This window comes from Pogona vitticeps, chromosome 3 (assembly GCF_051106095.1).
Source record: "Pogona vitticeps strain Pit_001003342236 chromosome 3, PviZW2.1, whole genome shotgun sequence".
NCBI classification, from domain to species: domain Eukaryota; kingdom Metazoa; phylum Chordata; class Lepidosauria; order Squamata; family Agamidae; genus Pogona; species Pogona vitticeps.
Genome location: NC_135785.1, coordinates 185,566,304 through 185,579,601, shown reverse-complemented (window position 1 = coordinate 185,579,601; position 13,298 = coordinate 185,566,304). Strand labels below are relative to the sequence as shown.

The 13,298-nt window shown below is 40.2% G+C and overlaps 1 long non-coding RNA gene across 1 annotated transcript; it reads left to right on the top strand.

The window, feature by feature from the left end:
* Window positions 1–683: 683 nt before the first annotated feature.
* LOC144588169 (uncharacterized) lies at window positions 684–5,305 on the top strand. Its single transcript, XR_013543546.1, has 2 exons — window positions 684–2,879; window positions 2,963–5,305. It is a non-coding gene; the product is annotated as an uncharacterized LOC144588169 (long non-coding RNA).
* The last annotated feature ends 7,993 nt before the right edge of the window (window positions 5,306–13,298 follow it).

Sequence of the window (13,298 nt, the reverse complement as noted above, 5' to 3'; positions counted from 1 at the left end):
TCAGACTGAGTGAGTTTGGATAAAGGTGAAGGATGAGGAGAAATCAACAACTGGAAGTTTACAGGTCTCCCGCCTGTAACCCTATCTTAGCTTTAAGCTTCGATGTTTGTTTATTAATTATATGCTGTTGTGCAACATACCCTGAGGAATGGGAATGGTAGATTGCAGTTGATTAATAGCTTATTTTTCACATTTCAGGGTGTGGAAGTCCCCTAGATCAATGTTCTCCAACCTTGGGCCTCCAGATGTTCTTGGACTACAACTCCCAGAAGCCTTCACCACTACCTCTACTGGCCAGGATTTCTGGGAGTTGAAGTCCAAGAACATCTGGAGGCCCAAGGTTGGGGACCATTGCCCTAGACAACACAGTGAAGCTGTGTACATCCCCAAAATCACAAAAAGAAGCATTTGATCAGGAGTAATATGTGACTACCAACCATGTCATCAGCACTGGCAGCATTCTGGACCTAGGTTGAAGCCACCATACTTGATTAAATAGCTTTGCACACTGGTTTGGGTGCTACATGAGAAGAGCCCATTTGAAGTAAGAAAACCTTGAGGCTGCCTAGCTTCTCATAGGAGAAGATCCTCAACAAGAAACAATGTGGTGTTTGTTGATTTTTCTGGATAGACCCATTATTCTGAAGTGTCCAATGAGGTTCCAATGTGGTGTTTGTTGATATTTCTGGATAGACCCTTTAGCTACAGTATTTTTAAATGTCTGGTAAGTGAGAGCATTGGGTTTCTCCGTAGAAATCAATGGATAAACTCAAACCCAAGATTCTTATGTAGATTTAATTGGATGTGGATTTTTTTTTTAAAAAAACTAAACCTGCTCTGCAGAACAGTCTGGTTAGAACTCAGTGGACACAGACGGTGGCAATATATTGTTTCAGAGCTGCATTTGATGACTGACTTTGGGGGCAGAAGAATCCAATAGAAGGCAGAATGGTTGGAACTCTGAATAGAAACTAGATAATTACATGCTGTTAAGTCAATTCTGCTCTCTCTTTTTCTTATGATGTTTGGGAAAATATTTGTTCGGAATTATATCCAGCCCAGTCTGCTTTGTCTCTATATGTAAAATACTTGCAGGTTTCCATTCTTTTGGACTGAGTTCAGAAAGGTCTAAACAAATTCCATATAAAGGGGTCTGAAGAAGTGGACATGTTCACAGCAGCTCACAATAAAATATAGCAGTTAGACTTTAAGGTGCCTCAGTGTTTTAGTCTTCTTCATTTTTTCATTTTTGGCTCATTTTTGCCTGACATTCATATAAAGAGTTTGCATTGTGTGTGCCTGATGCAATAGCATGTAGGTTTTTTTAAAAAAGAATCTACTCCATTGTCTATCTTCTAATGAAGAATGAACAATAAAAGGGGCTTAAAATATAATAGAGCAATATAAATCTTTTTAAAAGGACAGTCTTTGAAAATGTTTTTCTTTAACACATCATCTGCTGTTGAAGCCTGGACAATTATCTCATTTTCAAAATTTATGGTTCAAATAACAACCACATTTTCTTTCTTTTAGAAGTTTATATGCAGGTTCTAAAGCAGCTGGTGATCAATCAAAGTCACACACACACACATTCATAGTCTGAGTTGTGAAATGATTTGGCATAAATATGGCCAAACTGTTTCTGTGTCTAAAATGAAACAACAAAGACACCAAACCCAAGGCACGCATGGATGTAACTACTGAGATGTCATCCGAAACTGTTTCAGAAAGCTGCAAGCATTGTTTCCTCTCCTTTTGGTTTGGGAAGCTTTTGGAAACAGGGAAATTGTTTGGGACTCAAAAATCGATTACTGTATCCAGTTGCTTTACATAAAAAATGTCATTTTTATTTATTTATTTTATTTTATTTATTTGATTTATACCCCGCTTATCTGGACCGATGGACCACTCATCTGCGTCTTGTTTCCTATTTTGAGGCTTTGAAACAAAATTTTCCACCAGTTATTGCTCATCAACAATACCTACAATATGTACTAACAAGAGAAAGTCATCAATACCAAACAACTATACTATAAAAGAAAAAAAATGGTATCTTATAATCATAGAATAATGTAGTTGGAAGAAGCCTATAAGGCCATTGAGTCCAACCTCCTGCTCAATGCAGGAATCCAAATCAAAGCAGATCTGACAGATGGTTTTCTCTTGAATGCATCCAGCATTAGAACACTCGCCACCTCCTGAGGTAATTCGTTTCATGTACTGCTCAAACAATTAGGAGGTTTTTCCTGATATTCAACTGAAATCTGACTTCCTGTAATTTGAGCCCATTATTACATGTCCTGCACCCTGGGACGATCCTTGTGGTACCTCACTTGTTACCTCCTCTCAGTTTGAGAAGGAGTAATTGATAATCACTCTCTGAGTATGATTCTGTAACCAACTGTGTTGGTTCTGACAGTTGTTCTGTCTAGCTCACACCTAGTAGCTTTGTCAAAGGCTTTGCTGAAATCAAGATATATTAGGTCTACAGCATTCCCACTGTCTACCAGGGAGGTTACTTGATTAAAAAATAAGATAAGATTAATCTGGCAGGATTTGACAAATCTGTGTTGGTTTCTAGATATTACTGCATCGTTTAAAGGTGCTTGCAGAGTGATAATTTTATAATATGCTCAGAAATTTTCCCTGGGATTGATGTCAAGCTGACTGGTCTGTAGTGCCCAGGTTCCTCTTTTTTTGCCCTTTTAGAAGATAGTGACAACATTAGCCCTCCTCCAATCATCTGGCACTTCTCATATTCTCCTTTATTTCAAGAAAATAATAGATAGTGGTTCTGAGAGTTCTTCAGCCAGTTTCTTCAATATTCCTGGATGCAGTTCATCTGGCTCCAGATATTTGAATGCATTCAAAGCAATAAGGTAATCTGATGGTTGGTGTGGGTTTTTCGGGCTCTTTGCCATTGTTCTGAAGGTTGTTCTTCCTAACGTTTTTGTCTCTTTAGGAAAACTAATGACAGTGCCCGCTCCAAGATGAACTCTATACCACAACCATCTTGACATTCACACCACACGATGCAGTAACACTACTATATGAATATCTGTGTTCCAAATAGCAGCTGCCATGGTTGTAAAGATGGTATGTATGGGATAATGACTGTATCACAACCTGACCCACATAAAAGTATTTACAGACTAGGAATTGCTGAATTTTCATGAGGACAGTATTTTTGAAGGTATTCCTAGTGATCATATCATGTAGCCCAGCACTGAGTCATCCTGGACAATTCCCTTACAGAACTTACAATATTTATGAATATTTTGTGACATTTCAGCTATTAAGTATCACGGAGGGGGAAATTATGTGTAAGTGACAAGGCGCCTACTATAATAATACTCTAATCACAGGCTGGATGCTCCATATATTTATTTTGCATTTATATTCTGACAGACTACAATATAGATAATTCTAGAAATGGCTCTTTTCCCCTATGCTATTTCATAGAAGGCAAAAGGCATAATTTTCCTTCATTAAAAAGGAAGATGTGGAGGGAAGGTTATTAGAAATGGTCTTGATGAGTTTGGCACTCGCATCTCATGGGGAATTAATGACCAGCTGGAGTTAATGTCGCTTGGCTTTGCCTCGACACTCCCAGTCAGACTTAATCCATAAGATAGACATTGGGCTTTATTACTTAATTAGAGCACAAGCAACTAAGCAAATAGAGCCAAAGGCTTGATTTGCAACAGCAGCAGCAGAGGAATATAGAGGATTAAAAAAAGAAAAAGAAATATAGTGACTGAAGCCCTTTTCTCGTGGATACTGCCTGGTAGGGTGAGGAATCAGCCTATCTCCATCCCTGGAAATCTCAATGTAAGCAGCCAAAATGGCCGATTTGTCTTCTAATGAGCAGATGGCTTACAAAAGCAGGCAAGTGTTTCAAACACTTGAACATTTCTCGAATCCTGTTCATAATGCTTTGAATAAGCTCTTGACTGCTGGTATACCTGCTCAGCCGCTATTCACCCTGACATTTTCTCTGTGCAAGTGGATGTATGTTCAGTTCTGCAGAGCCTTGTTTCATTTTGAAAGCTAAAGGCAACTTCCTATCATTCTCAAACAGACCAGAACGACAAAGGAGAAAAAAATGGACAAAAAAAAAGTTTAAACACAATACTATATCTCGCCCTGACACAGCCACAGCTGATTGTGTCATCCTTGTTGTGTGGCACAGCCAATTCAGTGCTCTCATTCTGTAATTCTGCTTATTGTTTCTGGTAGAAATTGAAAAACCAGGTTTAGATGAACTTAGCCAATATGTCCCCTCTGGAACTTGCTTGCTTTAATGCACTTCTGTTTGGAGACTGTGCATTTCTTTCATCACATAAGATCTTTTGGGGGAACCCCAGCTTTTGAGTGATTTAAATTAGTGTTTTGCGACTGGGAAAATATATAGCTTTCATCTGTGGAATGTGGAATCATTGGTGTCATAGGCACATATTAACTGGCATCTAAGTAATCACTAGAGTGACCACATGTCCTCCTTTAGGGAGGTCTGTTGTCTGTCTGAAGGCCTCCTATAAGACAATTCTCCTTTTGAACTTGCAGGCTGGATATACCTAAAAAGTGACAAAAATCTTAGTGTACCATGAAGGGATATGGCTGTCATATGGTTGTACTGTCTGATGGAAAAGTTGTGGGGGTTTGTTTTTGTAGCGAAATGCCAACAGGTGATGTCATTCCTGCCTGTCCATCACAGAAGGTCAAGAGGGAGGAGCCAAGGATAGGGCAGGAGGGGCGGAGTTAGAGAGACAGTTGGGGAGATGTGGAATGACAGTTAAGGTTTAGGAGAGAGAAGGAGAGGGTTAGTGAATTGAGCTGTGAGTGTTAGGAGAGGTAATTGAGAAGGTTAAACAATACTGAACAAGCAGGAATGAAATTATAAGCACTATAAGAGAGATATTGATTGAAAGTATACAGCAATTTGGAATAAAAGTGATTGCCTACATGATCCAATACGTGGTAATACCTGATACAGTTCATACGTGATTTACCTTTATGATTTACTTGACAATAAAATAATATTTGTTAATTAAACCTGATTCCTAAGTTCAATAACCCTTAGTTTTGGCAGCAAACATGTATAATTGGTATTAGGAGAATATCTGGTGGCAGCGTGAAGGAAAAAGGATGTGATCCCTTGTGAGGGCCAAATAATTAGGGGCAACAAGGTCAATTGCCACAGTTTTGTACTATGATATGCATAAAAACATGCTGTCTTCATAGCAGAAGGTTATACAAATTGATGGGGATGGGGAGAGGATGCCTGGGCTCAATGCAACAAAAAGAATACCAGCTGATGTTTATTTATTTATTGTCTCAAAAATTATTTTGTCAGAAAACACAAACAAATAACTCTTCATAATTGTGTAGGCCTTTAAGAACTATATACCAGACATTGCGATAACCTACTTCTCTGCCTGCCTGTTATTTTCTTGAAGAAAATCAATTGATGAAGCTAAAATCATTGTGCTAGAATTCCAGTTTTGCTTGTTTCTTTATTTACAGGGTGCCCAATGTAGTGTAATGGGCAGAGTAATGGACTATGACTCAGGAGACCTGGTTTTCATTCCCTGGCTTTGCTATGGAAACATACTGGGGCAGTGGAACTGGTAAACTCCTTAAATACCTCACTTACCTGGAACACCCTATTAGGGATGCTATAAATCAGTTCTAACTTGACAGCACATAACAACAGTTTCCATTACAAGAAAAACACAATTATTTTCTGATTGCAGGAGAAGTTCAGCAATCTGGACAATATAAATGAATTATTTCCTCTTCCCACCCCCAAACCAGGCATCCTTAGTGCTTTGTGCTGGAGCTCTATCTGTCAGGACAGCTCACACTTGCACATGTACAAACACACCATTACTCCTAATTAGCTCAAATTTTGAACTCCCTAAACAGTTCCCTGAATTTCCCAAGATGTAGTCTAGGAACAAATTGCTTTCTTTTCTAGTCTTGTTAATGGTAACAAGCTCCCTGAGGTGACCAGGTGCAACATAGATGATTGCACATTAAGTTCAACATGTGCAACCCCTAGTTTTAAACAAGCAAAGCCTCGCAAAGCCATTCACCTGTTCTTTAACAGATAATATTATATGTACCTCAGCTGTCAGTTGTAAGAGGTGGGCAAAGGAGTGCACAAAATTAATGGTGTTGGCTTTTCCTAAGTCTATACAAGCAGCAGACAAAGAAATCTTAAGGAACAATGGGTGGAGAAGGACTGCAGAAGTGGGATTATTTCTCACCTCCAGTCATTTGTCCTTCTAACGAGCCTATTCAGACCAGGGGGAAGTGAAACCAACCCAGAGGATATATCAAGGGTCTCCTACCAACTTTCCTCAGACTGAAGAAGCCGCCTGGATGAGTAGCAGAACATTTCAACCTAACAAGAAAGAAGTCCAGTTACTGTGACTCAACTTACAGATAACCTCACCTGGATGATTGAGAATCTTCACAGATTTAAGGAACAATGTTCTGCACAACTATACTGAAATGAGTGGAAAGGAGATTATTATCAAATATTCCTCCTTCATAGATTGCTGCCTTGTCGTGGCGAAGGGGCTTGAGTAACTCAGAGAAGCTATGGGCTATGCCGTGCAGGGACACCCAAGACGGACAGGACATAGTGGAGAGTTCCGACTAAACGCAATCCACCTGGAGTAGGAAATGGCAAGCCACTCCAGTATCTTTGCCAAGAACGCCCCATGATCAGAAACAAAAGGCTAAAAGATATGACGCTGGAAGATGGGCCCCTCAGGTCAGAAGGCGTCCAACATGCTACTGAGGAAGAGTGGAGGACAAGTACAAGTAGCTCCAGAGCTAATGAAGTGGTTGGGCCAAAGCCGAAAGGACGCTCAGCTGTGGACGTGCCTGGAATTGAAAGGAAAATCCAATGCTGCAAAGAAAAATACTGCATAGGAACCTGGAATGTAAGATCTATGAACGCTGGGAAGCTGGAGGTGGTCAAACAGGAGATGGCAAGAATAAACATCGACATCCTGGGCATCAGTGAACTAAAATGGACAGGAATGGGCGAATTCAGCTCAGATGATTATCATATCTACTATTGTGGGCAAGAATCCCGTAGAAGGAATGGAGTAGCCCTCATAGTCAACAAAAGAGTGGGAAAAGCTGTAATGGGATACAATCTCAAAAATGATAGAATGATGTCAATACGAATCCAAGGCAGACCATTCAACATCACAATAATCCAAGTTTATGCACCAACCAGCATTGCTGAGGAGACTGAAATTGAACAATTCTATGAAGATTTACAACACCTTCTAGAACTGACCCCAAAGAAAGATGTTCTTCTCATTCTAGGGGACTGGAATGCTAAAGTAGGGAGCCAAGAGATAAAAGGAACAACAGGGAAGTTTGGCCTTGGAGTTCAGAACGAAGCAGGACAAAGGCTAATAGAGTTTTGTCAAGAGAATAAGCTGGTCATCACAAACACTCTTTTCCAACAACACAAGAGGCGACTCTATACATGGAAATCACCAGATGGGCAATATCGAAATCAGATTGATTATATTCTCTGCAGCCAAAGATGGAGAAGCTCTATACAGTCAGCAAAAACAAGACCTGGAGCTGACTGCGGTTCTGATCATCAGCTTCTCATAGCAAAATTCAAGCTTAGACTGAAGAGATTAGGAAAAACCACTGGGCCACTCAGGTATAATCTAAACCAAATCCCTTATGAATACACAGTGGAAGTAAAGAACAGATTTAAGGAACTAGATTTGGTGGACAGAGTGCCTGAAGAACTTTGGATAGAGGCTCGTAACATTGTACAGGAGGCAGCAACAAAAACCATCCCAAAGAAAAGGAAATGCAAGAAAGCAAAGTGGCTGTCCAACGAGGCCTTAGAAATAGCAGAGAGGAGAAGGGAAGCAAAATGCAAGGGAGATAGGGAAAGTTACAGAAACTTGAATGCAGACTTCCAAAGAATAGCAAGGAGAGACAAGAGGGCCTTCTTAAATGAACAATGCAAAGAAATAGAGGAAGATAACAGAAAAGGAAAGACCAGAGATCTGTTCAGGAAAATTGGACATATTAGAGGAACATTTTGCGCAAAGATGAACATGATAAAAGACAAAAATGGGAGGGACCTAACAGAAGCAGAAGACGTCAAGAAGAGGTGGCAAGAATACACAGAGGAATTATATCAGAAAGATTTGGATATCCCGGACAACCCAGACAATGTAGTTGCTGACCTTGAGCCAGACATCCTGGAGAGCGAAGTCAAGTGGGCCTTAGAAAGCCTGGCTAACAACAAGGCCAGTGGAGGTGATGGCATTCCAGTTGAACTATTTAAAATCTTGAAAGATGATGCTGTTAAGGTGCTACATTCAATATGCCAGCAAGTTTGGAAAACTCAACAGTGGCCAGAGGATTGGAAAAGATCAGTCTACATCCCAATCCCAAAGAAAGGCAGTGCCAAAGAATGCTCCAACTACCGTACAATTACACTCATTTCACACGCTGGCAAGGTTATGCTCAAAATCCTACAAGGTAGGCTTCAGCAGTATGTGGACCGAGAACTCCCAGAAGTACAAGCTGGATTCCGAAGAGGCAGAGGAACTCGAGACCAAATTGCTAACTTGCGCTGGATTATGGAGAAAGCCAGAGAGTTCCAGAAAAACATCTACTTCTGCTTCATTGACTATGCGAAAGCCTTTGACTGTGTGGACCACAGCAAACTATGGCAAGTTCTTAAAGAAATGGGAGTGCCTGACCACTTTATCTGTCTCCTGAGAAACCTATATGTGGGACAGGAAGCAACAGTTAGAACTGGTCATGGAACAACTGAGTGGTTCAAAATTGGGAAAGGAGTACGGCAAGGCTGTATATTGTCCCCCAGCTTATTTAACTTATATGCAGAATACATCATGCGGAAGGCTGGACTGGAAGAAACCCAAGCCGGAATTAAGATTGCCGGAAGAAATATCAACAGCCTCCGATATGCAGATGATACCACTCTGATGGCAGAAAGTGAGCAGGAATTAAAGAACCTTGTAATGAGAGTGAAAGAGGAGAGTGCAAAAAACGGTCTGAAACTCAACATCAAAAAAACTAAGATCATGGCCACTGGTCCCATCACCTCCTGGGAAATAGAAGGGGAAGATATGGAGGCAGTGTCAAATTTTATCTTCCTGGGCTCCATGATCACTGCAGATGGAGACAGCAGCCCTGAAATTAAAAGGCGCCTTCTTCTTGGGAGGAAAGCGATGACAAATCTTGACAGCATCTTGAAAAGCAGAGACATCACCTTGCCAACAAAAGTCCGAATAGTCAAAGCTATGGTTTTTCCTGTCATGATGTATGGAAGTGAGAGCTGGACCATAAAGAAAGCAGACCGCCGAAGAATTGATGCCTTTGAATTGTGGTGCTGGAGGAGGCTCTTGAGAATCCCCTGGACTGCAAGGAGAACAAACCTATCAGTTCTAAAGGAAATCAACCCTGAATGCTCACTTGAAGGACAGATCCTGAAGCTGAGGCTCCAGTACTTTGGCCATCTCATGAGAAGAAAAGAGTCCTTGGAAAAAACCTTGATGTTAGGAAGGTGTGATGGCAAGAGGAGAAGGGGACGACCGAGGATGAGATGGCTGGACAGTGTCTGCGAAGCAACCAACATGAACCTGACACAACTCCGGGAGGCAGTAGAAGACAGGAGGGCCTGGCGTGCTCTGGTCCATGGGGTCACGAAGAGTCGGACACGACTAAACGACTAAACACACACAACACACACATCAAATATTCAGAATGAACAACTTACAAAGAAAATGAGATACATGCGACAACTACTGTGTTCTCCCGAAAATAAGATGGTCTTATATTAATTTTTTCTTCAAAAATGCATTAGGGCTTATTTTCAGGGGATGTTTTATTATTATTTTTTCATGTACAACAATCTACACTTATTCAAATACAGTCATACCATCTTCTTCTGGTTGCTGCACAACAGTGGAAGGTGGGGATTCACTTAACTGGGGCTTACTTTTGGAGTAGGGCTTATATTACGAGGTCTTATTTTCAGGTTAGGTCTTATTTTTAGGGAAACAGGGTATCTGTAGTTGAAAAAAATTGTTATGTTTTGCACAATATACTGGACAAAATTATTATTAAAAGGGTCATCATTTCAGTTCTCTGAATATGTGATAGGTGAGAGTTAAGGGCTCTCATGACTCCATAAGAGGGTATAGATGTTTCTGCTCGGTTTCTGAAATATGAAACCAATTATGGCCTTGAAAGGCCACAAAATCTATTCATTGCTCTGTCATTACCGATTAGAAAGGATGCTGAACATGGCAGCTCTCAATGGAAACTGCCCTTCAGCGGCAGCTAGTTTCACTTAGGCAATGTTTTTGCATCATTATACTGCACTTTAAAACAATGCTACCTGTTTTAAACTTTCTTGTGAATGTCACAGTTTTATTCTTTGTAGCTGCTTCCAGACCTTCTAAGAGGCATGGAATAAATATTTCAATAACTATACATGGATTGTCCCCCTCTGTGCCATGTTATTGGCGGCCTCTGCTTGGAAATGTATTTTGTGATGATGTTAGGGTACTGGAATGCTGAACTAGGTGTTACACACAGGGAGGGGGAAACATGATAGAAAGCTCCTGGTTTTGACAGCTGTGCTGTACAGTAGTTCTTGCAATATGCAGTCTTATTCTAAGGCAGGATTAAGAACCCCCTTTTTTTCCCATGGAAGGCCCCATTCCTTTGGGGGCAATCTGTGAAGGCACGATGGATGACAGCCAGAACTGGGAAGGGCCATTCTATTCCACTTTTGTTGCTATAATACCTTTTCTTTTTGCCACTCTTTCAAATGCTCTCTCTCTCTCTCCCTCTTTCGGAATTAGGCCAAGGACCACAGGAAATAATAAAACCTTGCAAGAATCAGTTTATATTTTATTGTGATGCCGTGGTGGTTGTGGTAGTTTTTTTTTTTTTGTATGATAAGTGCCATGTCAATCAAATAATACGTGACTGGTACAAAGAAACCCCTTGTGTTGAACTGTGCAACCTCGAGGGTGTGGTGATGGGCCATCTAGCAGAATTAATTAGAGCTATGTTGAACAGGATCATGGAAGATAAGCTGTAGACAACCTCAGTAACTTATTAAATGGTCTCAAGGTTTTTATAAGTATGGATGGATGAGGTATAGATGCTATTTGTTAATCTGTGACATTCATACACAGGTCTCTTTAAATCCATCTAGCCCAGTATAATCCAAAAACTCTTTTCAGCATTGCAAATGTACCTAAATTAATATAACTATGCCCATATTTCAAAATTATCTGCCTGACAAAAAAATGCTAAACAAAGATGTGTGAAATACGACTTTGCTCAAGATTAACATGAAGGAAACTTAAAATTCAAGCATTAACAAATTTCTAACAAAGACAATGTTATTTGTCTTTAATATTGCAAGTGTTCTGTTAGGACGGTCATACTAACAAACACACATAGATACAACATCTATATCTAATATGCAAAGAGAAAACTGGTTTAGGGGATTTGGCTTCTATGATGAATATTACCTTAAACTGAATTCACTGCTCCCTTCTAGAAAAAGACTTTAGATCTACAGCAAGGCATACATAGGTTTTTGGCAAAGTTTCAAACATTCTTATCCGCATACTGCAACTGTCTTATTTCCCTTCAGAAATACGTCTCTCTTTTTTAGTGCTTTGTAATTCACAGAGATGCTTGTGTTTGTTTATAAATTATCATAGGTGTGCAGCGATATGTGAGTCAACGTGATATGGCTAGTTAATTGTGCAACGGATTGAGGCTTTCATAAAATTCTGCTGAGAAGGTTCTATGCATGCGTGCTTGCCACCATCACTCCTCCCCAAGTACCTTTCCCTTAAGAAGAGTTCATTTCCCTTGGTTCCTCCTGGGAAAATCTTAAAAAACAGCAAGATGCCTCTTTCCTACATTCTCCGTATCTGTTCTCTATTTTCACTTGAATATTTACCTTTAATTACATGCATACTTTAATTTCAATTTTTTAAAAAAGGTAAAGTAACCCTTTTCCTTTTTTGTTATAGACTGTAAATGTCATGTGTAAAGGTTTTGTGTGTGCTGCCACCTGGCGACTAACATACAGATATGTTCCTAAACATCAATTAAGGCCTTTTTTGGGGTGAAATACGTAAATCAGTTATCTTGATTTATTTTGTCTGCATTCTAAATATAAGTTCCAAATTTAGCTACTAACTATATATTTGTTTGGTGTTGTTTTAAAATGATACCCTGGCTTTAATATTCACAACAGTGACGCACTGCAGACTAGACTGCACTTTAAGGTAACTTTTGAAACGGTAGTTCAGGATGGAAGACAGGCTGAAGCCTCTATAAAGTCAAAGCAATATAAAATCTCAGTTGGTAACTAAGGTGATGTGATAGCTACACAGTGGAGGAACATCAGATTAAATTGCGTTGCTTTGCAATTTTTAAGTCAGGTTCCTGATAGTTTCCACTCTCAAAATCACTATAGTCATCAGCACCAATAAGATAAATTCAATGCTTCCAAAACAACAACAACAACAGAACCCTCCGGTTTATGAATGTTGGATATTGTGATTCTGTACTCATGATTCAAAAAACCAGGGAATGACCCAGTATTGCTGCCCAATATTATGCCTGCATTGCCAGTAGGAAAAAGGATGCCAAGCTTTACATAATAAAGGGCAGTCTGAATGTTCTCAACACCAATGGCAGCAGTCAAGATGGTCTACAGCAGTGATTCTTAACCTTTTTGAAAGAAACGCCCCCTTGAGCCATTGAGGAAGTTATCATCGCACCACTCCCCACGGCGGTGGGGCGGTGGCGGCAATGAGGGGGATAATTTCCTCAATGGCAGTGGTGCAGAAGCTCCATCACCCCCCAGTGCCCCCCTTCTGTTCCTTTGCCCACGTGTCACCCCTTTGCATTCCATCGCCCCCCTGAAAAATGAAATTGCCCCCTGGGGGAGTGATATCACCCAGATTAAGAACCACTGGTCTACAGGATAACCTCTTCTGTTCACTGCCTTTCACAAAGTGACATCATGCAGGGGAAAATCCCAGATGGCTCCTTTTTTCATCAGTTAGCTGCTTCTCACCCAATCAAAAAGCAATTGTCAGGGCAGTTTTTCAACAAGTAAAAGTTCCCTTCCAGCTCTGCTCTTCTAAAAATCATTTTAGATGATGATGATTATAAACTCAGAATGCATATAGTGTTATCTATCGTGTAATTTATGTTTACCTGATATA